Source organism: Ambystoma mexicanum, chromosome 13, assembly GCF_040938575.1.
Source record: "Ambystoma mexicanum isolate Mex_15411 chromosome 13, UKY_AmexF1_1, whole genome shotgun sequence".
In the NCBI taxonomy this organism is placed as follows: domain Eukaryota; kingdom Metazoa; phylum Chordata; class Amphibia; order Caudata; family Ambystomatidae; genus Ambystoma; species Ambystoma mexicanum.
This window is the reverse complement of record NC_090938.1, coordinates 59,554,407-59,581,393: the sequence shown is the minus strand read 5'-3', so window position 1 is coordinate 59,581,393 and position 26,987 is coordinate 59,554,407. Positions and strand designations below refer to the sequence as shown.

Genomic DNA, 26,987 nt, shown 5'->3' with positions numbered 1-26,987 from the left:
CCAGCACTGGTGGCAATAGTCGGGGAACAAGAAAAATTATTGGGCCTCAAAATAAATCTGGCTAAGTCAGAAATACTAGAAATGGGTAAAACAAAGGAACGAGCCACTGTCTTGCACAGCTGCTCTCCCTTTCGACCCGCCAGGGCCAGCATCGCGTACCTAGGGGTAAAACTAACCAGCAAAATGTCGACTTAATATAAGACTAATTGCCCGGATTTGATAAAGAAAGCTCAAGAAGACTTTGAGATGGACTCTCCCTCATCTCATGGTTGGGTCGAATAACAACAGTCAAAATGGTGACTCTCCCCAGACTCCTATATAAGTTCCAAACTGTTCCGATCCCTGTCCCACAGAAAAGTTTTAAAATGATGAACACAATGATAACCAAATTCATATGGCAAAATAAACACCCCAGGCTAGACTTACTGATAACACATAAGGGGGACTGGGTCTCACAAATTTAAATAAATACTATGAAGCTGCCCAGCTGAGAGTAGTGCGGGAATGGTTTTCGGAAAGAAAGGAAAGGGTCTGGGCTTGAATGGATAGAGCAGTAGCGGGATCCCCACTGGCCGGATTATTATGGCTACCAGGGAAAGGTAGGCCCCAGAGCGCCAGACGTAGTGTGGTACTCTGTACGACGTGTAATATTTCGGATAGGTTCTAAAGAGGGGCTGTCATCTCGCCCCTCCCCATTCACCCCCATGTTCTGGAATCCCAGTTTCTCCCCGGGTATGGAAAAGGGCAGATGTAATCAATGGTGGAGGCAAGGGTGCTTGAAGATAGGAAATATGGTGTGGGATGGAGAAAAAGCAACGTTTGAAGAATACAAGACTCATATAGGGTTAAAGGAAACAGACAGATATGAATACATCCAGCCGAGGCACTGGCTGATGCAGTCAGAGATACTCAACACAGCGACCAGACAATTGACAAAATTCGAAACATATATAACCACACAGTACAAGAGTAAAGAGTAAAATGCCCTCAACATGATTATAAAAAGATTTTTCAAAAGATTTTCTCAAGACATGTTTAACATTTAAAATTGTGGACATTATGTTGTTCCAATTATGCGCTTTTCTTTTATACAAATGGCTAGGATTAGGTTCTATATAGAGATACTGTGTTGTGCAATCTGGCCGGGGACCATGCCCCTTGGCCCTGCCCCTACTTCCCAAAGCCCCGTCCCTCCAAAGAAGTGACTGTTCCCCCAATAAATGTTTTCCATTTCCAGCACTGGGTACTCCTGTGTCCATTCCCTTCCCCAGCGCTTCGGTTACACGGGCTGCCTGAAGCGTTGGTGTGGCTGTGGCTAGTCAGAGGTGGGCCCCAGCGCCCTTTCTGGAGACTGCCGGGGCTCAGCCCCGGCTAACCACAGCCCACTTAAAGCTCTGCATAATGCTGATGATAAACAGTGCCCCAGTAACGTAACAACCTCGCCATTACCTTTGTAACACATTTCTTTTATCTGCAGCACTTTACGTATGCATAAATGTTTAAGCAATTGGCCGTGATGGGCCATTTCCAACTGAAAGACCCCACAAATTTCTAGTAACATACCAAATCTGCTTCCAAGACAATTAAAGTAACACAACATAAATTGATGAGTAAATTAACATATAGTAAATACAGTATGTGAATTATTGAACATATACAGAATATGTGAAATGAACAGGACACAGGGATCCGATTGTTTATAAACAAGCATACTAACAAACAATCAAACCTACTTGCTTATTGGAAGCAGCTTAAGCCTGGCCAGTTCCTCTAACAACCAAACATAGCAGGGTTATCGGCGGGATCAACTGCTTCCCAACAACCAATCAATGAAGGACCACCTGTCACCCAAGAACTGCAGAACCTATGCAACGCTTGTTTTATAAAGACTTCACGGAGCAACTCTGAGATCCACCTGTATCCCACCATCTAACAAATTTCAAAAATCACCACTCAAAGGGCCTGGGTACTGAAAGGTGCATCAGTGTACACACAGAACATATAGTTCAGGAAACAAGTTTGCCTTTTTTTCCGAACTGTGGCAAGATCAAGAAAAACGCTGTGCCTTGGCTTTTTGGAACACGCCCAAAAATGTGATCAGTGTGGCCGTGAAACCTTACACACAATGCTTAGCTCAACAGACTCTACACGTGTGTGCCTTGACATGTCACGATATTATTGAAGGCAGGTACCTTTCGATAGAAGGCTGAGGCAGGTGCAACATGCCCCCCCTACGACATCAGCATATGGATTTGTCCCGCGTTTAGGAGACATTGGCAGGCCACACTGCACAACGGGCTCGTTTGGCACCTTGCAAATAACCACTAGCAAGGCCATCTCCTGTCGGTGCCACAGCTCCTCCAGGCTCTCTTCCAACAACTTCCTGGCTGAAGGAATTGCCATACACCATTCTACAAGATGCCACATTCACTATTAAGGCATCCAGCAACCACAACGACTTTTACCAAAAATGACCTCTAAATTGAGAATTTACACTTCCCATGATGAACGCAACGATGGATGAAGCACACTTCACCTTTAATGTGTTCTTAAACAAAAAAGCATGCTCCCAAAAATGCAAAGATGGCCACCACCACTTCTACTGACTCTCTGGCCCCCAGAGCAACCACTGTGCTCCTGCTTCCATGAACCTCGATTGGCCATAAACCATCCTATCTATCCGGTACATTGTGCAGGAGCCGACAGGCCCTGCCGGGAAGGCGCACTCGCAAGGCCATCTCCGGTCAGGGCCTGGTGGCCTGGCTGCAGCTCCATATCCGCTGCTCCCTCCAGCTACCGCGTGATGGCCAGAAAGGTGCCCATCACCTGGGTAAGTCCCCACTATTGTGTCCCGCTCCCCTGACCCGCCCTCATGGCCACTCCAAAGGGCTATCCTGAGCCTTTGCAATACTTCGACAACCCCTCCAGGGAGCACCCTGCATCCCCCACAGTACTCCACACGTCCAACCCTAAGTTCCCTCCCCTCCGAAACCATGGACCAGCTCCCCAATGCCCCCATCACCACCTGTGAGGCCCCGCTTTGCCATCACCCTGTCTCCACGTCCGGTAGCCCCTCTCACACCTCCGCCGCCTTCCACGACTCCACAGGGATCACTGCCTCTCCTGCTGAACCCCAAACCCCCTCCGACAATCACCCTCACCCACAGCCTCTTTTTTCCAGCCACCATGCCAGAAAGCCAAATCTACCTGCTGCTAGCCCTGTCCACGTCTCCGCCCATTCTTATACCTGTTCCTCGACCTTCGAGCTGCACACACCACAGGTTGTCCCCTATACTGCCCATGAAGTATTATGTGCCAAAACTCCCCTGCACTGCCTCCTTGAGGTGCCTAAACCCGATGCCCTGTTCATCCCGCTTTCACCTTCTGAGCCTAACCTTGTTCTCTTGCCCACACTTTAACCTGTCTCTGCCCAAGATGGAACATGACTTGTTGCCTCTAATGGCGGATTTCCATTTGAACCATCTCATGCCTATGATTGCGCCTGGCCTACTGCCTTTGATTTTCAATTTGCATGAAACCACTGTATGCCTAAAGTTGCTCCTGTTTCTGCCATTGACCATATGTATTTCAATCATACCACATCAATGATTATTCTTGATGGTTTTCCCATAACTAAATGTGATGCATTTCAACCATCTTATGCCTAAGCCTGATCCTGCGCTACTGCCTCTAATAGTTGTCCTGCACTCATTTTGGCTTTAACATAATGCCATTACTGAACTGTCACCCTCTTGTGCCACTATGCCCACCACGCTAGCTCTGCCACAAAGGGATGCCAGCAGCTCACCCACTACTGCTACCCTGCCTCCTTCGCTTCCTGTTTCTCAAGATGCTGCTATCTCTACATGTGCCATTCCACCCTCGCCCAGCCATCCATATTTGCCCGGAACCATAACTACTGCCGCCCACCACTCATTGCAACTCCCCCTCAGAATCACATCTCCCTAATGCCCTGTCATTCGGATCTCAACCACATCCTCAGAACCAACCATCCACCCTCCCGGACACCCCCTTGTCGTTCCCACCACGCACCACACTTCTTCCCCCGCCTTCTGCCCCATCATCCCACAAGCACACTCTATCCCCCACCATGGACTCCCCTTCCTGGATTACTAGCCCTAATATCTGCATTATGACTGAGACCACAACCCTGCTCTGGTGCTGCTAGATTACACAGGCTTCGCTCCCGCATCTGGGCCCTTAACCCCCAGTTACCTACAACCACCCCAGGATGCATGTCACCCACGACTAAAGCCACTTTGATCAGTACCGCCAACTCGGGCACCCCCCACTGAAAACCAGCCACTTGGCCTGCACAGGGACTGCCAGACAGGAGCACCTCCACACCCGCACTTATGCCCCCAAATTACTCTGCTGTTCTGATGCTGAACATAATGCTCCAACCACCAGGCCCACTTCCCACCCCTCCATGCAGAAAACCACCCACCTGGCCTGAACAGGCACCGCCAGACGGGAGCACATCCACACCTGCGCTTATGCCCCCAAATTAGTCCTCCATTCTAATTCTGAACACACTGCTCAAACCACCAGGTCTTCCCATCCCTCCACACAGCCATGCCCTTGCAATGCCACCCTCACCCCACCTGCCACCTCCATCACTTCCCAGCCTTAACAACTCGCTTGTGCCCTACCCAACGCACGCTCCATTTGCGCACACATCCCTGACATGCATGACCTCATACTAGACAACAACCTTGATTTACTTGCTGTCACTGAAACATGGCTGCATAAGGCAGCCAGCCCCTCCCTATCTGTCGCCCTCCCCAATGGCTATTCTGTTCTTACATCGGACAGAGACACCCACCCAGGAGTAGGAATCGCGATTATCTTCAAATCTTCACTCCCCCATTAGAACCTCCCACCAGCGGGTGGCTATGAAATTTTAATAGCCAAAATTGAATTCAATCCCCAGACCACCCTTCACATACTACTCCTCTACCGCCAACCCAATAACCTCAGCACCCTGGATGCTGACATCCCCATGCTCATCGCGCCTATCCTGAAACCCAACACCAAACTTTTGCTCCTAGGTGACTTCAACCTCGTAGTCAATTACCCCACTGAACTGACGTCTACTGCCCTTACTACATCCCTGTTTGAGATGAAATTCACTCAAGCTGTGTCCGCCCCCACGCACTCCGAAAGCCGGATCCTTGATTGGATTCCAAATGTCAACACTCCCATCGAGGTCATCTCCATCGACCCTGTGCTCTGCACTGACCATTCTGTCATCTTCTTTAGCATGACCCTCGCGTCCACCCCTAATACTAAAACCGCCAAGCCATCCACTGTAAGACACACCCGCATATTGACTAAGGGATTACTGGAGCCAACCATTCTTGCCTCCCTTGAATCGCACCCAATAGCTCTGACCCCAAAACCATCCTGAACACCTACAACTCCGCTCTCCTTAGTGCATTAGACGTGCATGCCCTCTCAAAACCACGACACGCAAAAAAAAGCAATCACCACAACTGGTTCACTGACAAACTTACCTCCCTCTGCAAACTCAAATGTGCCCAGGAACATCTTTGGAAAAAACAACCTTCCCCCTGCAACAAAGATGCCTTTAGCACCATTGCCAAAGCCTACACATCAGCAATCATCACCACCAAAGCCAGCATTTACAATACCAGGATAAATGATGCATGCTCGAACACCAGAGAGCTCTTCAAAATTCTTAAAGATCTAGAAGCCCCAGCACCCCCATGACAAGCTTCCCCGAAGACAAAGCCTGGTGCTCCCTTGTACAATTAGCCCTAGCGAACAAAACCCACAATCTCAAATACAAAACAATCCTCAAAAAAGCTTGGCTCCCGAACCCTGGCCTCCCCTCCCATCAGTCTGTCACAGCCCCCGCCGCCCCCCCTTTCCACTTCACCACAGTTTCTCCAGTTGATGTGCTCACCACCCTCCAACGCCTCAAAGCTTCCAACTACTCAGGCGCAATCTGCCCGGCCCACTTCATTAAGATGTGTACAGACACCCTCACCCCAACCATTGCAAAATTCATCAACGCTTCCTTCACTGCCCGCTCAGTGCCTAATTCAATCAAAGAAGCCTGAGTCACGCCTCTCCTGAAAAAAACCCTCCCTTGACCCCACCCTCCCAAACTACTGCCCTATCACGACAGTGCCCCACCTCCTGAAAATCCTCAACCGTACTGCCCATTCCCAACTACAAACCCACCTTGAAGCCCACAACCTACTCAGTAGTCGCCAATCCGGATTCAGGCCCTGGCACAGCACTGAATCGGCCCCCTTGACCTTAAGATTCAACTGGATCAAAGTTGAGACGCTGGGGATCTCGCCACCCTGCTCCTACTTGACCTTTCGGCAGCCTTTGATCTGGTCGATCATGACATTTTATGTCACCACCTGACCGCAAGCTTCAACCTATCCATAGATGCGGCTAGTTGGATCAAATCCTTCCTGAGCAAACAATCCTTCAGGGTCTTCGCTGGTCATCAAGCAGCCGATCCCGTCTCGTATGGGGTTACTCAAGGGTCATGTCTAACTGTACAATATGTACACCAAAACTCTGATCACTTGGACAGCCGAAACATAACTTATACAAACTTTGCCGATGACACGCAGGTCCTCCTGAAGCTCACCGGGAACAACGAACTGGACTTTGTCAATATTAATCGCATCTACAGCATCATTCAGGCATGGATGGCAAATAATCTCTGCCTGAATGATGACAAAACGGAACTGCTCATTGTAGGATCTCTGCTCTGACTAAAAGACCTTGACCCCACTATTGCCTCCTTCTGTATTGACGGGAATATCATCCCTGTATCGACCCACGTCAAAACTTTGGGAGCCTATCTCGATTCTAAGCTTAACAAACACAAACATGTCAAGGCTATCTATCACCTTCTCCGCAGCTTACTCACTAAACTAATGAACCTTTCCAGAAAATTCCTAACAATTGCCTTACGCTGGCAAGGGCCATTATTGGCAGCAAATTAAGACTGTTGTAATGCCATCCTCGTTGGAACCTCCACCAAAAACATCAACAAACTACAGCTGATCCAAAATAACACCCTGCGGGCTGTGCGGGGGCTGTAACGATCCAATCACATCTCCCTAGTAAGGCGCAAATTAAGTTCAAAATCCTTAACATCACCAAAGATGCCTTCATAACACTGCCCCACCTATCTCACGTGTCGCATCGGTAAAAAGCCCAACCTCTGCATCCCGCGAGCCGCCTCTTCCACCTCCCTAATCACCCCGAGATTCAACAGAAAAAAAAACGGTGAAGCTTGTTTCACTGTCATCGCCCCCCCCACACCCTCAAGATCCAAGACGAACCCTCCTATCTGATCTTCTGCAAAAAAGTTAAAACAGCATTGTTCAACAAATATGCCTAATGACCTCTCCCTAACCGGACTTATCTGCCTGCAATAAAAAAATCTCTTCTGTGACCTAGGTGTTCCTGGCCAAAGTGTATAATGTTGTCTGTCATGATCTGTGACCAGAATGTAACCTCACGGTCACAACACCTGTAATGTATTTTGTCCTTCTGTAACCATAATCTAACCACATTGGCACATTTGCATTGATTCTATTGTACCCTCTACTAGTGCTGTGATAACTCTGGGTGTGGGCGCTATAAACAAATAAAATAAAGAAAAACATGTGGGGTGACTTTGCTTGATTAGATGTGTGGTCATCATGTACATACCTTTGCTGGCATGCTCACTTAATGCCTGTTGGACCACCAAAGCTGTAGTTGATAGGGCAGGTGCGTTCAAAGCAGGCTGCACGTGGATCACTCAGATAATATGAGCATCACCCAAATGGTATCTGGATCGCAAATGTGGGTGAGAAGATCTGGTGTGCAAATGATCAAGATGAAGCGTGGATCACATAAGTAGTATGTGGATAAGCCAAGTCACAAGTGGACCATGCAAGATTTTCAGTGCTGTGATTTCCTTCCTTGCATGGGAATGCTGGGGGGCTGGTTTATAGGTATCCTGTAGATCGGGCTGTAGTATATGGGGTTGGCTGAGGTCCCATGTAAAGGGTCAGCTGGGATCTTTGGTTATGGGGATTAGTAGGTCGCTAGTTTCTTTATATCCTAGGGGTCTGGTTTGTTTCAGTGTGAAGGATCCCCTGGGACCCCAGTTTATTCTGATTCGCTAGATCCCAATGTCTTGAGAGCCAAGAGACCTGGTTTGCTGGGGTCTTGTAGCCCAGGTGTGTTGAGCCTCTGGGTATATGGTTTGTTGGGGCTCTTGAAGTTGGTTTGTTGGGATCCTTTGTTGTGATCTGCCGGGATCTAGTAAGTCTGCTCCAGTGGGATCCTTGTGTTATGCTATGTTATGTTACTTTGCATTTATATAGCGCCTTATGTACCATTGGTATGGTCTGAAGGCGCTGGTAGGTTGGACGCCCTCGCGAACCGAAGTTCAAGTCAGTGGAGAGAGTAGAGAGAGTGAAAGGTGCTTGTGTGCACCGGATATGTGTGCAGCTGGTGTGGCATTCGTGTAATAGCTGCTTCATAGCGGTAGGTGTGGTGGTTGAGAGATCAGGAGTATGTGTTCGTTCTGGCAGGTTTTATCCAGACCGGTTCTGGCTGTGTTAGACCTGAGGAGAACGCCTGGCTGGGGGGTGTGAAACCAGCAGTGATTAGTTAGAGTGATGTGGAGTATGAGGCAGATGTTGGTATGAGAACAGCTATACCGAATGGTGTCATAGTATCTCTGTGTTCTAGTTGAATGGTGGTGTAAAGAGGAGAGTAAGCATGGTGATGTGATAAGATGGTTTACATGATCTTCCAAGCGTTACATGCATTCCAAACCATTCATGTATGTCGCATACTTCTAAGCGCTCCAGTCCGCTCCATGCGCTCCCAGCCCGCTCCACGCGCTCCACTCCAAACCGTTCCACGCACTCCAAACCACTCCGAACCGTTACAGGCACTCTGAACCGTTACAGGCACTCCGAACCGTTACAGGCACTCCGAACCGTTACAGGCACTCCGAACCGTTACAGGCACTCGGATCTGTTCATGTAATCCACTCATTTCCGTACACTCGTCCGCTCTGCACACTCGTCCACTCTGCACACTCTTACGCTCTGCACACTCTTACGCCAAGATACGGGTTGCCGGGGAATTTGTGGATCTGGTTTGCTAACATCCAGGGGCAGTGCTTTTTAAGTGGCCCGAGCCAGCCGGGGCCAGGCCCGGGAAGTCTCCGAAATGTGGGGCTGAACCAGAGCCCTGCCGGGACCCCCAGTCCCACCAGAACATTGGCGGGACACGTTATTCCAAAGCGGCTGCAACTGAAACCGGAGATGCGCCCGGCATTAAATCAGGCAAGCTGAGAGAAGTGCTAGCCAGCCACAGCGTTGCTGTGACTGGCTGGCACATCCATCAGTCACTGTAAATTCCTCTGGTGACCCCTCACGCGAGGGATCACCAGAGGACGTTACTGTCCCTTTGTTTCTTCACCCTCCGTTCCCAGGTCACTGAGGCGCCTTTAACCCTGGGCGGACCTGGGGACTGCTAGAGATATTTTGAGGTTTATAGAAGATGGCTTGAAAAGTACACAATTCAAGGCATTTTTAATAAAGCTTTGCCGACGTCAGAGCTTTATAAAGGATGGCTTGAATTGTGTACTTTTCAAGCCTTCTTTTATAAACATAGAAATGTTTTAAAAAGATGGCTTGAAAAGTACCCAAGCCAAAAGGTATGTACACAAACATATAAATGTTATGTTTGTGTACTTTTCAAGCCATCTTTTATAAACAGAAATATGTAACATATGTCTATAAAAAGATGGCTCCCAAAGTACACAAACCATAGTAAGGTACGCATATAAATATATGAATGCTTACATGCATTTATATATATTTGTTTGTGTACCTATTTAAGCCACGCCCCCATTTCTTACCCCACTTAAAGCCCAGTCCAGGGGTCTCGTGGTGGGATCCTGGTGTATTGCCTTACCGAGATCTCGGTGCGCTGGGCTTTGTCTGGTCTATGTTGTATTGAAATCCTTGTGGGCCGAGTCATGAGGATCTGGTGCTCAGACTGTGAAGAGTTAGGATCCTGGGGATCTGGGTGCTGGGATCCGGGTGGTTTTGACCTCCAGGAAGGCTCACACAGCCTGGCCTGAAGTGCGCAAGCTGGGAGAGGGTAGGAAATAAACTGTCAAGCTGCGGCCGCCTCTGCAGGGGGGGACACGCCCACCCCGAGCCAGTGAGGAAGGAAGCAGGCATGGGAGCTCACAGTGAGAGCCTCCACCCTGACCACCCGACAGGGAAGACAGACTCGAGCAGAGGCTCTCTGCGCAAGGAAGAAAGACTACATCACACAGCGACCACGCCCATAGCTGCCGACAGAGAAGGGAAGGGTCTAGATCCCATCCGAGAAACGGACCATAGCAACGGCCCGCCCACTCACGTGACTTTTGGCGTCATCCTTGTGATTTCCGGACTAGCAATGAAGCGGTTCCAGGGCAATGTCATTGAACGGCAACCGGGGAGCTCTGGCTGCAAGAGCAGCAGCACCCCGTGTGCTCCTGGCTGGCTGAGAATACAATTAGCATTTTCTTCGGGATACCTTGAACGTTCCTGCAAAACTCCAGATTTAGACAGGAGAACGGAAAATTACATTTACATACATGCCAACATTCTGTGACCAAAAATCTGTAGGAATCTTAAAGTTTCAAAAATAGTCAGGCGAGGAGGTAATGATAGGAATAGGGCGCGTCAGCAGCCCATTGTCATTGAATGAGCCCGCTGCCGCGCGTGCATTCAATGACAATGAGGCGCCTGCCACGCCTTCTGCCATCACGCCAGCTCGGGGGAGTCCTTGAAAGACTCACCGGAGTTGACGTGGTGGGGGGCTAATGGCGCCTTTTGTGAAAGGCACTCGCGGCGGAGGGGCGCCCTTAGCCCACCGCCGTGGGCGCCTTTTACATCAAAGGCCTGCATGCTGCGCCTTCTCCCGCTACGCCAGCTCGGGGAAGTCCTTGAAAGACTCCCCCGAGCTGGTGTGGTGGGGGGCTAATGGCGCCTTTGGCCAAAAGGCACCCGCGGTGGAAGGGCGCTTTTAGCCCACCGCCGTGGGTGCCTTTGACATTAAAAGCCTGCATACTGCGCCTTCTCCCGCTACGCCAGCTCGGGGATGTCCTTGAAAGACTCTCCCGAGTTGGCGTGGTGGGGGGCTAATGGCGCCTTTTGCCAAAGGCACCCACGGCGTAGGGGCGCTTTTAGCCCACCGCCGTGGGTGCCTTTGACATTAACAGCCTGCATGCCGTGCCTTCTCCCGCTACGTCAGCTCGGGGAAGTCCTTGAAAGACTCCCCCGAGTTGGCGTGGTGGGGGGCTAATGGCGCCTTTTGCCAAAGGCACCTGCGGCGGAGGGGCGCTTTTAGCCCACCGCCGTGGGTGCCTTTGACATTAAAAGCCTGCATGCCGGGCATTCCCCCGGTACGCCAGCTCGGGGGAGCCCTTGAAAGACTCCCCCGAGCTGGCGTGGGCAAAAAAAAAAAAATGTAAAAAAAAAAAATAATTTTTTTTTTTACCAAAAAAATCGGTATTTGGTGTCAAAAAATCGGTAGGCGATAGGACTGCTTAAAAAGCGGTATCCTACCGCCTAAATCGGTAGGGTTGGCAAGTATGCATTTACTTTAAAAATCATGTTCAGCTATTCAACGTGAAAGGTATGGGGTGGGGGTTAAGAAAAGGGACAGTGGATGGTGGTGTTTAACTAATCACAGGGGGGCTAATCGAGTCACTTAATGTTTCATGAGGGTGTGTTTAAGATGGGTGGTTTTAGAGGGGATCGGCTGGGGCTATCTGCGTGTGGTTTGGGAGTGGCACATGGGCATCTTGGTGTGGGTCTGCAAGGGGGCAGGGGCATCTTGCTATGTGGAGGGAGGATGGGGCATTATGGTATCTTGCTATGTGGAGGGAGGGATGGGTCATCTTGTGGGGTCTGAATGGGTGGATAGGGGCACACTGGTGTGGGTCTGGAGGGATGGGGCACATTGGTGTGGGTTGGGAGGGTTAGGGACACAGTGCTGTGGGTCTGGAGGGAGAGAGAGGGACACAGTGGAGTGGGTCTGGAGGGAGGGATAGGGACACTGGTGTGGGTCTGGGGGGAGAGATGGGGCACAGGGTCTGGAGGGTGGTATGGGTCAAGTGGCACAGCGAGTAGAGCGCTCGCTTTGACATCCGTGCAGAGCCTGCTAACGCAGGTTCGAATCCCGGCAGGGCCAAACTCAGCCTTTCATCCTTCCGAGGTCGATAAATGAGCACCACACACCGTGGGTAATAATAAGCAGCGCTCAGATACCTGAGGGTTCGTAGCGCTATATAAGTGCCAAATTATTATCTAGGTGTGGGGTGTGATGGGGCACCTTGGTGTGGCTCTGGAGGGGGGGGGGACTGGGGCACATTGCTGTGGGTTTGATGGGAGGGATGGGGGACATTGTGGGTCTGGGGGAGGGATGGTTCATCTAGGTGTGGGTCTGGAGGGCGGGATGGGGCATCTTGCTGTGTGGATGGAGGGATGGTGGGACGTGCAATGGATGGGGGCACGTTGGTATTGGGCATCCTGGTGTGGGTGGGATAGGGACATCTTGGTGTGGCTCTGGAGGGAGTGGATGGAGTCACATTGATGTTGGTTTGATGGGAGGGACGGGGAACATTGGTGTGGGTCTGTGGGGAGGGATGGGACATCCTGGTTTGCATTGGATGGGTACAATGGTGTGGGTTCAGAGAGAGGTGATGGGGCACATTGGTTTGGGTTTGATGGGGGGACGGGTGCATTGTTCTGGGGAGGGATGGGGCATATTGGTGTGGGTCTGGGTGGGATGGGGCATATTGGTGTGGGTCTGGAGGGAGGGATGGATCATCTGATGGGGCATATTGGTGTGCCTCTGGGGGGAGGCATTTTGTTGGGGTCTAATGGATTGGGGCACATTGGTGTCGTCTGAAACAGGTATGGGGCATCTGTTTGGTGGGATGGGGCATATTGGTGTGGGTCTGGAGGGACGGAGGGTTGGGTCTGCAATGGATGGGGCACATTGGTTTTGGTCTGCAGAGAGGGAGGGCCATCCTGGTTTGGGTTGGATGGGGACATCAGTGTGGCTCTGGAGGGAGGGCATGGGGGCACATAGGTGTGGGTTTGATGGAAGGGACAGGCACGTTGATCTGGGGGAGGGATGCAGGCATATTGGTGTGGGTCTGGAGGGAGTGGATGGTGGCACATTGGTGTTGGTTTGATGGGAGGGATGGGCCACATTTGAGTGGGTCTGTGGAGGGAAAGGGGACATCGGTGTGGGTCTGCAGAGGGGGAGGGGGCATTCTGGTTTGCTTTGGATGGGGACATCGGTGTGGATCTGGAGGGAGTGGATGGAGGCACATTGGTGTCGGTTTGATGGGAGGGATGGGGCACATTGGTGTGGGTCTGGGGAGGGACGGGGCACATTGGTGTGGGTCTGCAGAGAGGAATGTGGCATTCTGGTTTGGTTGGATGGGGACATCGGTGTGGGTCTGGAGTGAGGGGATGGGGCACATTGGTCTGGGGATGGATGGGGCACATTGGTCTGGGTCTGGAGCGAGGGGATGGGGCACATCAGTGTGGGTTTGATGGGAGGGACAGGCACATTGGTCTGGGGGAGGGATGGGGGCACATTGGTGTGGGTCTGGAGAGAGGGATGGGGCATCTTGTGGTCTGCAATGGATGGGGCACATTTGTGTCAGTCTGAAACGGGTATGGAGCATCTGTTGGTCTGGAGGGTGGGATGGGGCCTATTGGTGTGGGTTTGGAGGGATGGCGGCATCTTGTTGGGGTCTGCAATGGATGGGGCACATTTGTGTCAGTCTGAAACAGGTATGGGGCATCTGTTGGTCTGGAGGGTGGGATGGGGCATATTGGTGTGGGTCTGGAGGGATGGTGGCATCTTGGGGTCTGCAATGGATCGGGCACATTGGTGTTGGTCTGCAGAGGGGGAGGGGCATCCTGGTTTGGGTTGGATGGGGGCATCAGTGTGGGTCTAGAGGGAGGGGATGGGGAACATTGTGGGTCTGGGGAGGGATGTGGGCATATTGGTGTGGGTCTGGAGGGAGGGATGGTGGCATCTTGGTGTGGCTCTGGCAGGAGTGAATGGAGGCACATTGGTGTCGGTTTGATGGGAGGGATGGGGCTCATTGATGTGGGTCTGGTGAGGGACAGGGCACATTGTGGGTCTGCAGGTAGGGATGGGGAATCCTGGTTTGGGTTGGATGGGGACATCCGCGTGGGTCAGGAGGGAGGGAGGGGATGGGGCACATTGTTGTGGGTTTGATAGGGGGCATTAGTCTGTCTGGGGGAGGGATGGTTCATCTAGGTGTGGCTCTGGATGGCGGCATCTTGCTGTCGGGATGGTGGGATCTTGGTGGGGTCTGCAATAGATGGGGACACTTTGGTCTCGATCTGGAACAGGTATGGGGCATCTGTTCTGGGGGGGGTGGAATAGGGCATCCTGGTGTGGGTGGGATGGCGACATCTGTGTGCATCTGGAGGGTGGGATGGGGACAGCTTGGTGTGGGTCTGGGGAGGGATGGGGCAAATGGGTGTGGGTCTGGAGGGAGAGATGGGGCACAGTGGGTCTGGAGGGTGGGATAGGGCATCTTGGTGTGGCTCTGGAGGGAGGGGATGGGGCACATTGGTGTGGGTTTGGTGGGAGGGTTGGCGTACATTGGTGTAGGTCTGAGGGGTGGCATGGGTCATCTAGGTGTGGGTTTGGAGGGTGGTATGGTGCATCTTGGTGTGGCACTGGCGGGAGGGGATGGGGGCACATTGCTGTGGGTTTTATGGGAGGGATGGGGGACATTGTGGTGCCAGGGATCTGGGATTGCCTTCCACCGGAGGGAGGCTTGCGACCCAGCAGATGGACGGGGACACCTGGCAGTGTTGGGTTAACCTGCTGGGGATGTCCCCAAACACACCGGAGATGGAGCCCCGCATGGCCCCCTCTCCTCACAGAGCCGGGATCACACACTCCTCTCTGACTCACCAGTGGGCAGGCATTGGTGGGCACACCCTGAACAGCAGGGAAGGCGAGAGTGGGGGCTGCCAGGAGCATAGGGAAACCTGATTGTTCTTGAGGGGCGCCTCCCCAGGCAGACAGGGGACCGGCATGCCAGGCGCAAGCCCTGGGCCCTGGCACATCAGGCTTACTCGACAGGCGTCAAGGTTCCAGCTGCCCACAACTGTGGGCAAGCGATGGCCAGGCCTGCTAGTGCAGCTGGTGACCTTCCCTCTTGCCCAGGTTTCTGGAGCACAGCCCTGTGTGGCCAGGCTGGGGTTTGAAGACTCTAGCTGTCCCACCCGACCCTGTGCCCGTATTGTCTCTGGCCGGCCTTGCTGTCAGTCACCCCCTCCACCGTCTCCCTGAAAGGGGAGTAGAGGGGGTCGGGGAAGGATGAGTGGATTGGGTCTGCGGTGGAGCGGCCTGCCTCCATCCCCCTGGGAAGCACCGTGCTGCTGCAGGCGGTGGGCAGGCTTCCCGGGCTGAGCGTCTGGATCTCTTTTTTTTCTTTCTTTATTTTTTTTAAACCACAATTGTCTCGGCCAAGCTAAACTAGCCGCTGGGCTGTCTCGCCACAGGCGGCGCTGCGCCTCCCCCGGCTTCTACTGCACTGAGTCAGGCCGATGTCTGTAACAAAAAAAAAGTTGCCGGTGGATCACTCGGCTCGCGCATCGATGAAGAAGGCTGCGAAAATTAGTGTGAATTGCAGGACACCTTGATCAACACTTCGAACGCACCTTGCGGCCCCGAGTTCCTCCCGGGGCTACGCCTGTCTGACAGTCGCTTGTACATAAATTGCCCTGGGGTTCCCTCCCAGGGGCGTGACTGGGGCTGTTGCAGGGACCCTGTTCCCTTCATCTCCCCCTAAGGTCAGACCCCGATCAGCAACATTGCATGATCCCTGGACCTGGCGCGCAGGCTCATTGCCAGTACGTCCTGGCCTCCCCAGTTTCTCCACCTCATGCAGGTTTAGGGAGGGCCGGGTGTCCGGCACACCCTGGATGTGGTGGTGGTGGCAGCGGGCCTTAAAGCCTGGCGCACCTCACCCTACCCCGGGGCACCTGGCCTTGCTGCGTGTAGCTGTTTGTGGTGTCACACGGGTGCTGGCGCAGGATGGCCATGGAGCACGGGCCTCGCAACCATGTGGGCTTCGGCCGCAGATCGGGACAGCAACACACTTGACTACGCCAGAGGCACAGGTTTGGGGGAACCCCCCCCCCTTACGGACCCGAGGCCAGCAGCCATGGGCTTTGTGCTCCCCCGACTACGGCCTCAGATCAGACGTGGTGACACGCTGAATTTAAGCATATTTCTATCGGAGGAAAATAAACTGACCAGGATTCCCTCAGTAAAAGCCAGTGAAAAGGGAAGAGCCCAGCGCTGAATCCCCGTTCAGCGGCATGCATGGGAAATGTGGCGTACAGATGACCGACTCCCCGGCGTCGCTCAGGGGGCTCAATTCGACGGTGTTAGGTCGGTAGTGGTCTCTGGCACGCCGGAATTAGGTCTTCTTGGATTCAGGTTGCTTGGGAATGCAGCCCAAAGCATGTGGTAAACTTCATCTTGGGCTAAATCCGAGTGCGAGACAGATGGCCAACAAGCACCGTAAGGGAAAGTTGAAAAGAACTTTGAAGAGAGAGTTCAAGAGGGCGTGAAACCGGTGAGAGGTAAACTGGTGGGGTCCGTGCAGTCCGCCCGCAGGATTCAACGCAGTGGGTAGGTCAGTCGCCTGGAACAGTGGATGCCCTTGCGGGACTGCGGGCCGGGCACACACGGACATCGCAAGGTGCATTTCCTCTGTGACGGTGCACTGCGACCAGCTGGGAAGGGGGCAGGTGGCTCTTCACTCTGGCAGAGTGTTACAGCTCCCTGACAGCAGTTTTGCTGTGTCTGCAAGGCCTAGGGAGATTGACCGTGCCCCTCTTGGGGGTCGTCGGGAGACCGGGCTCCTGATGTGACTGCCCTCAGTGCGCCCAAACCACGTCTTGTCGCTGGACAGGGAGGTCCACAAAGAGCGCCAGGGTTCTGAGGTGATGTCGGTTACCCATCCGTCCTGTCTTGAAACGCGGACCAAGGAGTCTTGAATAGGTGTGCAAGTCGGATGGCCGAACTAAACCCTGTGGTGCAATGAAGGTGAGGGCCAGCGTGCACCGATTGGGGTGGGATCCCATGGCGGTGGGCACACCACCAACCCGTCTCGCCTGCTCAGGGAGGTGGTGCATAAGCATGTGTTATAAAACCCGAAAGATGGGGAGCTAGGCCTGGGCAGGGCAAAACCAGAGGAAACGCTGGTGGAGGTCCATAGCGGTCCTGATGTGCAAATCGGTCATCCGACCTGGGTATAGGGGCGAAAGATTAATCAAACCATCTAGTAGCTGGTTCCCTCCGAAGTTTTCCTCAGGATAGCTGGCGCACGGAAACCCCAGTTTTATCTGGTAAAGTGAATGATTGGAGGTCTTGGGGACGAATTGATCTCAACCTATTCTCAAACTTTAAATTGGTAAGAAGCCTGGCTCGCTGGCGTAGAACCGGACATCGAATGCAAGTGCCCAGGTGGGCCACTTTTGGTAAGCAGAACTGATGCTGTGGGATGAACGAACGCTGGGTTAAGGTGCTGGATTAAGGCGCCCGATGCAGACCTCATCAGACCCCAGAAAAGGTGTTGGTTGATATAGACAGTCATGGAAGTCGGAATCCGCTAAGGAGTGTGTAACAACTCACCTTCTGAATCAACTGGCCCTGAAAACGGATGCCGCTGGAGCGTCTTGCCCATACCCGGCTGGCGCTGAGAGCCGAGGGGGCTAAGCCGCGACAAGTAGGAGGTCAGAAGCCTGGGGGGAGTGCCCGGGTGGAGGCATTGCAGGTGCAGATCTTGGTGGTAGTAGCAAATATTGAAACGAGAACTTGGAAGACCGAAGTGGAGAAGGGTTCCATGTGAACAACAGTTGAACATGGGTCAGTCGGTCCTAAGAAATGGTTGAGCGCCGTTCGGAAGGGACGGGCGATGGCCTCCGTTGCCCACAGCCGGATGAAAGGGAGTCTGGTTCAGATGCCTGAATGCAGAGTGGCGGAGACGGACACCCTTGCGGCTTCCAGTGCGTTAACGCAAACAATCCCAGAGAAGCTGGCGGGATCCCCAGGGGGAGTTCCGTTTTCTTAGTGAAGTACTGGGCACCCTGGAATGGGGTCGCCCTGAGAGAGGGGCCAGAGCCTCGGAAAGCATTGCCGTTCCGGCGGTGTCCGGTGAGCTCTCGCTGGTCCTGGAAAATCCAGGGGAGATGGTGTAAATCTTGCACCGAGCCATACCCATATCCGCAGCAGTTCTCCAAGGTGAACAGTCTCTGGCATGTTGGAACAATGTAGGTAAAGGAAGTTGGCAAGTCGGTTCCGTAACTTCGGGTCAGTTGGGCTGGGGTACGAAGCTGGGCTGGCTGCGTGTTGCAACTGGACGAGGTGTCTCCTTCCCGGGGCAGAGCTGACTCTGCATGTGAGTCAGGCTCTTCCTATGGATCGCCCCAGCTGCGGTGGTCACCTCTCTCTGTTCCCCTACCGGGGTTCGGGCCAGTGTTCTGCCTCTACTGACGCCTAGCAGCTGACTTAGAACTGATGCGGACCAGGGAAATCTGACTTAAATTGAAACAAAGGATCGTGTTAGGCCCGCGGTGGGTGTTGCCACAATTTATGCCCAGTGCTCTGAATGTCAAAGCGAAGACATTCAATGAGGTGCGGGTAAACGGCGAGAGTAACTATGACTCTCTTAAGGTAGCCAAATGCCTCGTCATCGAGTTTGTGACGCGCATTAATGGATGAACAAGATTCCCACTGTCCCTACCTGCTATCCAGCGAAACCACAACCAAGGGAATGGGCTTGGCAGAATCAGCAGGGGGCAGAATACCCAGTTGATATTCACTCTTGTCTGACTGGCACTGTGAAGAGACATGAGGTGTAGGATAAGTGGGAGGCCCTCTGGCCACTAGTGAAATACCACTAATTGCTTTTTCACTTACCTGGTGGGGGGGGGCCCTGTCCGACTCTCGCTGCTGGCTCCAAGCGCCCGCAACCAGCTTCAGGGATAGTGGCAGGGTGGGAGTTTGACTGGGACAGTACACCTGGCAAACCATAACGCAGGTGTCCTAAGGCGAGGACAGAAATCTCCCACGGAGCAAAAGAGCAAACGCTTGATCTCGATTTTCAGTATGAATACAGACCGTGAAAGCGGGGCCTCAGGATCCTTCTGACTTTTTGGGTTTCAAGCAGGAGGTGTCTGAAAAGCTACCAGAGGGATAACTGGCTTGTGGCGGACAAGTTTCATAGTGACATCGCTTTTTGATCCTTCGATGTCGGCTCTTCCTATCATTGTGAAGCAGAATTCACCAAGTGTTGGATTGTTCACCCACTAATAGGGAACATTATCTGGATTTAGACAGCCATGAGACAGGTTAGTTTTACCCTTCTGATGATGTGTTGTTGCAGTAGTAATCATGCTTGGTATGAGAGGAACCGCAGGTTTAGACAATTGGTGTATGTGCTTGGCTGAAGAGCCAATGGGCCGGAGCTACCATCTGTGGGATTATGACTGAATGCCTCGAAGTCAGAATTCCCCCCCCCCCTAATCCATAATGGTACTGCAGCGCTGTGGAGCTTCGGTTGGCCTAGGATAACAGGCCTCTGGGCCGTTAAATAGAGCCGCTCGTCTCGGGACTTAAGTGTGAACAGAAGGGGGCCACCTCTTTCGCCCGTAGTGCACCGCAAATTTGTGGGGAACCTGGTGCTAAATCATGCATGGACTACCTGATTCTGCGTCAGGCTTTCCTAAGTAGCAGAGCAGCTACCTCGCTGTGATCTATTGGAAGTGTTGCTCTGAGCCAAGCTTTTGTCAAAAGGGACTATGGTGGTGCCGCAAGGGCTTTCTCCCACTGTGCCGTAGGGTGCACAGGAACCTCCCACCCACCCTGGGTGCACAGCCGTACCAGGTACACTTCAGAAAAGTGTCCAGTGTTTCTGAGTTCCTTCCACTCTAATCAAATTTTTAATTTTAGGCAGTGTGAGTTGCTTTTCATGTTATTTTAACTCTGTCCTGTAAATCCATATTTCGAGTGACATTTTTAACTTGGAAATGTTCTTTCTGAGATCTTTAGTTGTCTATAGTTTACCCGTACTTGTTCACACTACAGCACCATTATGCAAAGCAAATCATTTATAGATCGATAATTGCGTCACAAACCTCCGGCACTGTGTATCAGCGTGCCCCTGTTGAAGGTGTGAAGTTGTGATATCTGTTGATCCCTTACAGGAAATAGACAAAAGATTGTGAACATTTGCAATAATAAAGTTGACTTTTTCTGTTATCAAATTCTGCCAGCTTTTCATCATGTGCAGTTATAAGAACAGTCCCCCCCCCCCCGCTCCCCCTCATACCCCCCGGTAAAGCATGGATCCACCTACTAGATCTCTGGTTTTAAAAAAGGCACTTGCCAAATATACAGTGTCATGTATCCAGTCTACACATGTATATGTATTATTTGTTGCTTTACAGTGTTAGCCCATGTCATAATAAAAACACTTCCATTACCCAATTGTCTGTTTCTTTAAGCTAATGTGTTATTCTTTTTTTTAACCCCTTAACTGCCAATGGTTCCTTGTTCTCCCCCCCCCCGCCCTTTTTCTGTGGTTTTTGTATGTCACTATTCAATCCCTTTTAACTTTTTTGTTACATGTGATATCCCGGCCCCCATTCTTCACACATGTAGGCGGTCACACCGCCACCAAGGAATCATAGTTTGTGAATGGGGGTTAGAGAAAATAACCAGAAAGGGAGCACATTTTGTGTTTTTTCAGAAAATGCCAATAAAATGATGTACAGAGAAGCGTGTGGTTTTTTTCCTTGTAAGAGCTAGGAACAAATGGTTTGGTGTGTTGAATTTGCCATTTTACAGGCTTTCAAGAACCGGCTGAGTGGACATTATGATAAGGTTACCATCAGTTTTGTGAGAGGTAGGCGATGTTCCCCTTCCCACCCCCCTGCAATAGGACATACGTGAATGGAAGAGGGTAGGAAAGCTGAATGGGAAGACACAGGCATACATTTCTGAAAAGTAGACAAAATTCAAAGTTTAGGAAAGGGTGGTTTGTGCAGGTCAGGCAACTATGTAGGGAAAATGCCCATAGCTTGAGGTAAAATGACAGATAAAAAAGGTATGTGCTGGACATGGTTGGACCTGTAATGTAATGGCTTCTGTGAATATTGATAAAAGCAATGCCCCGCTACATTCCCCCGACTCACACATATTTTTGTATTGTTTCACAAAACATTACCACAAGCCAAAAATGGAGCCATGGTACACAGGATTTTTATGCTGACAGCCTAAACAGGTGTACTTAGCATGTGTAAGTAAGGAAAATGAATGTGGTGAGGAATGGCAGGAATACAATTTTTGAAAGAGCACAGGCAAACCATTTGAAGGGTAGGTGACTTGTGCAGGTTACAAAAGTGTACAGTGCCTAAAGCAGGTCACATTTAGGAAATTAAAGGGTTGTGTAACAAAGTGCAGTAGCAAATGTATGAAAACTAAGGGAAAACAATAAATGTCCTACAGTCCCACAGGTGTCCCAATGAAAATGGTACCTCACATGGGGTACACCTACCTGGGCGCAAAGGGAAAAGGCTAAACCACTGGTAACTCCAAGTGTTTCGGCAGAGTGGATTTTGCAGGAATTTGCTCTTGTGGACAAACTACAGATTTGGGCCTGCAGTGTCGCCACCAAGGAGAACAGGGAACCCCATGCATTTCCAAAAAGAAGACACCCGTGGGATTCTACAGAGGTCTTGTGCGAATTGCCCCAGAATTTATTACCCACAAGCCATGGCAAAGTCCAACATTTAGGGAGGGAAAAACACGGTTTTCAGACATTTCACCCCTGGAAACTACTGAAACATGCCGCCAACAACACATGTCCTACATTCCCACAGGTGTCCAGATGGAACCGTGTGTGGATGCACCTACCTGGGCGAAAAAGAAAAGGTGTCGACCGTCCCCAAGTCCAACGGCAGTCCCAGGGAACTTCAGGATGGTCGGGGGTGATGTCCATGGCCTTGGACGACTCTACCATGTGGTTCCACCATCCCCAAGCGCAGCAGCACTCCCAGGGAGCCCTGGCAGGGTCCCCAACTTTTCCTGGAGGGAGAAGCTGTAACGCAGGCCAGCCAGAGCTCCAGCACGGTTGAGAGTGCTGTCCCCGGCCTTGGGCATTTGTTTCCCATGTGAGCCTACGGTCCCAAAGCACAGCTGCTTTCCCAGGGAGACCCGGCAGATTCCCCGTCATTTTCCAGAGGGAGAAATTGTAACGCAGGGCAGCCAGAGCTCCAGGAAGGTGGGGGGTGTGATGTCCCGGGCCTTGGGTGGCTGTCTGCCATATGGGTTGACAATCCCCAAGCCCAGCGGCAGTTCCAGGGAGCCCCGGCAGAATCCTTGTCCTTTCCCAGAGGGAAAAGCTGTAACACAGGACAACCAGAGCTCCAGGATGGCCGGAGGTGGTACCTCAGGCACCTGTCTCCCATGTGGGTTGACCATCCCCTGTCTCCCATGTGGGTTGACCATCCCCAAGTCCAGCTGCAGTTCTGGGGCACCCTGGCAGGGTCCCCATTCCTCCTCGGAGGTGAAATCTGTAACAGCACAGCCAGAGGTGCAGCCTGGGCTTGCAGGCAGTCAACCCACATGGGAGACAGCCGCTCCCAGGGAAACGCCAATGTTCTGCTGGCATAGGGGGGCAATTTGTGGCCTGACCCTGCTTTTGTGTCCCAGTCCACTAAAACACCTCCTGACTGTCCACACAACCAACAATCCAGTCCCACCCAGCCCACTGACAATGGACCCTGACCGTAGAGTAAAAAAACTACTCACATAACGTTGCAGCTCCTTGTGTAAAAAAACCTGTACACAAAACATTAATTACCTATGGTCAGCCCAGCAAAAACAAATCGTAACTCGCGCTCCGATCACTGCCTTCCTTTCAAGCCATCCCTGGTGGTCTAGTGACCCTCACCCGCCAGTAAAACACTGCCAATCTGCCTGCAGGGAGGTCTAAAATACATGCCACATCCATTTGGGGTGGGGACTCCACCCTTTTATATCAAAAACATCCCTGGTGGTCTAGTGGCCCCCATACCACAGTAAATACACATTTGCCCCTTCCTTGGGGCAGTTTGTACTAGCAATCTGCCCACTGGGAGGGCTACATGAGATGCCCCCCCCCATCGATTTGGGGTGAGGGGGAGAGAGCCACCCCCTTTATAATACAAACACCAGTGCTGTTTTAGTGTGCCCCCCACCAAAAACATGTTTTGTTTTGCCCATTCCCAAAAATGGCTGCAGCAGTGGAATTTACTTTGTTTCACCTCGGTGTGAAACTGATGGAAATCCAACCACAGGGCCGTGAGGAGGAAGCTACTCCTCACATAGCCCGGGGGTGGGATTTTAGTTTTGAGTTAGCGGTGCTTTGCAGCGATCACACAAACAGCAGTGCCAAAAAGGACGAGCTATCTCATCCTTGGCATTGCAAATGTAATGTTTTTTTTTTTTAATATCACATTTTATTGGTTTTAAAACATACAACCACTGGTCCTGTGCAGGCCAGACGTAATAACAACAACAATGTTAGCTGGATACGCACTCAAATAGATCACATACAATGTATATCTTGTAGCAGAATCTCAACTGCAATGTCCACATCCTACATCCTATGGTGTTATGGTATCAGAAGTTCAAAGGTTCACACCGTGTCTTCCCAACGTTGCCAAATCTTGTCTGCTTTTTCGGGGCATCCTCTGGCTCTATATACTCTCCTTTCAATGGCGATGCAAATTTGTACATCTGTAATCCACTGGCTTACTTCCGGCGACTCCGCTGCTCCCCACAGCCGCGCTGTTTCTTTTAACTACCTCTGTTGCAGTCATGAAGTAGAGCTTTTCGTATCTTGACAAGTCTATCTCGCTGTCTACTCCCAGTAACAGTAGTTTGGGGTCTCTGGGGATCGTCTGGTTCAGGACCCTTGTCAGGATATCGCAGCATTGCTGCCAATAATGGCTAATATCTGGGCACTCCCATAGTATGTGAAAGAAGGTTCCCTCCTCCCCCATGCAGCGTAGACAGTTAGGTTCTGCTATTTTACCCCAGCGTTGCAGGGCTACCCTTGGGTAATAGATTCTATGCAATATCTTCTGTTGCACTAGGTGTAGTCTAGTCAATATGGCTACTTCGCGGGGGTACATTAGGACCTGAACCCAGTCCTCCGACATGATCTCCCCCACATCAGTTTCATTCCTAGGGGTACAATCGGACATGTCAGAAAGGGTAGGGAGATTTTGTTGTAGTGCGTGCCGGAGCTGTGTGTAGTGGTACCTTTCTGCCTCGGGGAGGTTAAAGGTCGAAGTTAGATCATCAAAGGGTCTAATAGCTCCTTCTACTATGATGTGTCCCACTTTTTCTATGTCATGTCTCACCCATACTGCCCATTTCGGCAATTTAGTCACTTCGGGAGATTCCTATTGTTCCATAGCGGTTGTAGTGGTGTGACTTTGTCCCCCCAACCTATAAAAGCGTGTGACTCTGCCCAGATGCGAGACGTCTGCGATATCATATCTCAAGGAGTTGATCTGGGTGCCGCTGCATATAGCTCTATGGGAGGTGATGCACGCACGTTTGGTAGTGTGGCTTCAGCATGTAATGCGTCGTTTATCACCGACATCTGGCTGGCCCAGTAGTATGTCTGTAGCCTTGGCAGACCAATATCGACCTTTGCAATGTTTGGTTAGTGATTCTCGGATGGCCACCGCCCCATAGGAGTTTCCTAAGTATACAGTCTATTCTTTGGAATGTCTTCATTGGTATGTGTAATGGGGCATTCTGAAGTATGTACAGGTAGCGGGGAAGTGTTAACATTTTAAAAAGTGCAGCCCATTCCAAGAGGGTCAGGGGCAGAGACATCCAGTGCTGCGCATCCCCTGTGAATCGTTCTGTGATGGGTTGTAAATTATTGAGTGTGTAGTCATTGAGATTCCTTGTGATCCGGATGCCGAAATATTGAAAGTGGTCAGAGGCAATTCTATATGGTTAGGGCTCAGGGGCCTCAATACCTAATTGGTTTAATGCAAATAGTGTGAATTTGGACCAATTCACCTTTAGGCCACTAAAGGTTCCATACTTTTGTAACAGCTGTGTCATGACTGGGCATGTCGTCTTGGGGTCGCGCAGGTATATCAATAGGTCGTCTGCATACAGTGAGACTCTGTCCTCCCATCCTGGCCCTCCCGGGATGCCCTTCCATGTACATGTATCCCTCAGCAGCTGGGCCAATGGCTCCATGGGCAGTGCAAAGAGGAGGGCTGATAGGGGGCAGCCCTGCCACGTCCCTTTTCCCAGGAATAAGAATCGTGACGTCCAGCCGTTTACTCTGACTTCGGCCATCAGTGCGTTGTACAGCAGTTGGACCCAGGATAGAAATCGCTCGCCGAACCCCATTTTACGCATGATCCCCCAGAGTGCCTCCCAATGGATTGAATCAAACGCCTTTTCGAAGTCTATTGCGAGTACTCCCAAAGGGATACTCAGGGTCTGGGCGCGTTCAATGGCTAGATGTATTCTCCGTATGTTCATTCTTGTGGATCTACCGTGCATGAAGCTGCATTGGTTTGAGTGAATTAAGGATATTATGACCTGTTGTAGCCGTGTTGCTAGCAGTTTGGCCAATATCTTCGCCTCGCTGGTGATGAGGGATATTGGTCTATATGAGCTACATTTATCTGGGGGTTTGTCTGCTTTGCTTCGGGCATGTTGGTACATTTTAAGTAGGTGGGGGGGGGCAGCTCATTACCACCTATCTTTTTCCAGGTCTCTATGGGAAAGCCATTCGGGCCAGGTGTCTTTCTGGATTGGAGCTGCATCATGGCTGCTATTATCTCTTCTTCCGTGATTTCTGTTTCTAGGCTAGCAACTTGCACGGTGTTCAGGGAGGGAAGGGTGATCTCTTCCATTATGGAGGCTCTGGGGAAAGCTTCAGGTGCCTTATATAGCCCTTCATAGTATCTTGCAAACTCTTCTGCTATATCTGCGTCCATCAGACGCGGTTCCGCATTTTGGGGCGTGATTGCTCTTACTTGATTGTGTCCCTCATCTCTACGCTTGAGTCAGGCTTGCATCTTCCCCGCTTTGTTACCTGTTTCATAAATTCTGGCTCTCATTGCCCCATGTGCCTGTTTTGCGTTATCTACTGCAGTGTTTTGTAGCTTTTTTTGGGCTAGGACCAAAGCTCTGTATCGGGGCAATCCTGGATTAGGTGTGTCTCTTCTGCCTGCTTAACGTTTGCCTCTGACTCTGTAACGCTCACCTGACTCCCACGGAGGCGCTGGCCTGGTTCGCGCTGCTGTGACCTCTTCTAAGGTGATGCGCAGGGTTCGGAAGACGGACTGGACCGGGCCCCCAAATCTAGCTTGTCTGGCTCGCAGAAGTATCCTTCTGTAGGCGAAAATAGGGGATTAACTGTCTGCGGGGTAATGCAATCGGCCTCCCACTTTCCCCTCTCACCCTCCTCGAAACCCTTCTGTGATTCCTCGTAGCGTCTCACCTTAGGGTCTGGAAGGACGAGCTCTCCATCCTGCTTCTGATGCAGGGGCGCGTTGGTATCCAGTTACTTCACTGGATTTTTCGGATTGGTGAGAACCAAACTTGCTTGGCTTCCTGGTAAGTTTTTTGATAAGAGGTTCCCCTTGTGTCCATGCATTAATGTACTAATGCTAGTGTCTTTTTCACCATAGGGGCCGGGGTACGGAATGCCGGGGAACAGGCACCGACCCGAGATGAGAGGTGAAATCCTTGTAGAAATCAGGTAAGTCTTTAATGAGCGTTTTTTGGTA

The 26,987-nt window shown here is 51.5% G+C and overlaps 1 protein-coding gene and 2 pseudogenes across 4 annotated transcripts in view; 2 read left to right on the top strand and 1 right to left on the bottom strand.

The window, feature by feature from the left end:
- LOC138520856 (complement decay-accelerating factor-like) overlaps positions 1–10,328 on the bottom strand; it is a 623,694-nt gene extending 613,366 nt beyond the window's left edge. Inside the window, exon 1 of one of the 4 annotated variants that reach the window (XM_069633259.1) lies at positions 10,003–10,328. The gene's annotated coding sequence lies outside the window, so the exon portion shown is untranslated. The remainder of the gene's footprint in view (positions 1–10,002) is intronic. The other 3 variants (XM_069633263.1, XM_069633265.1, XM_069633267.1) reach the window with 3 other exon arrangements.
- A 5,389-nt stretch (positions 10,329–15,717) lies between these two features.
- Positions 15,718–15,861, top strand: LOC138522202 (5.8S ribosomal RNA; annotated as a pseudogene).
- Positions 15,862–16,345: 484 nt separating this feature from the next.
- Positions 16,346–19,956, top strand: LOC138522189 (28S ribosomal RNA; annotated as a pseudogene).
- The last annotated feature ends 7,031 nt before the right edge of the window (positions 19,957–26,987 follow it).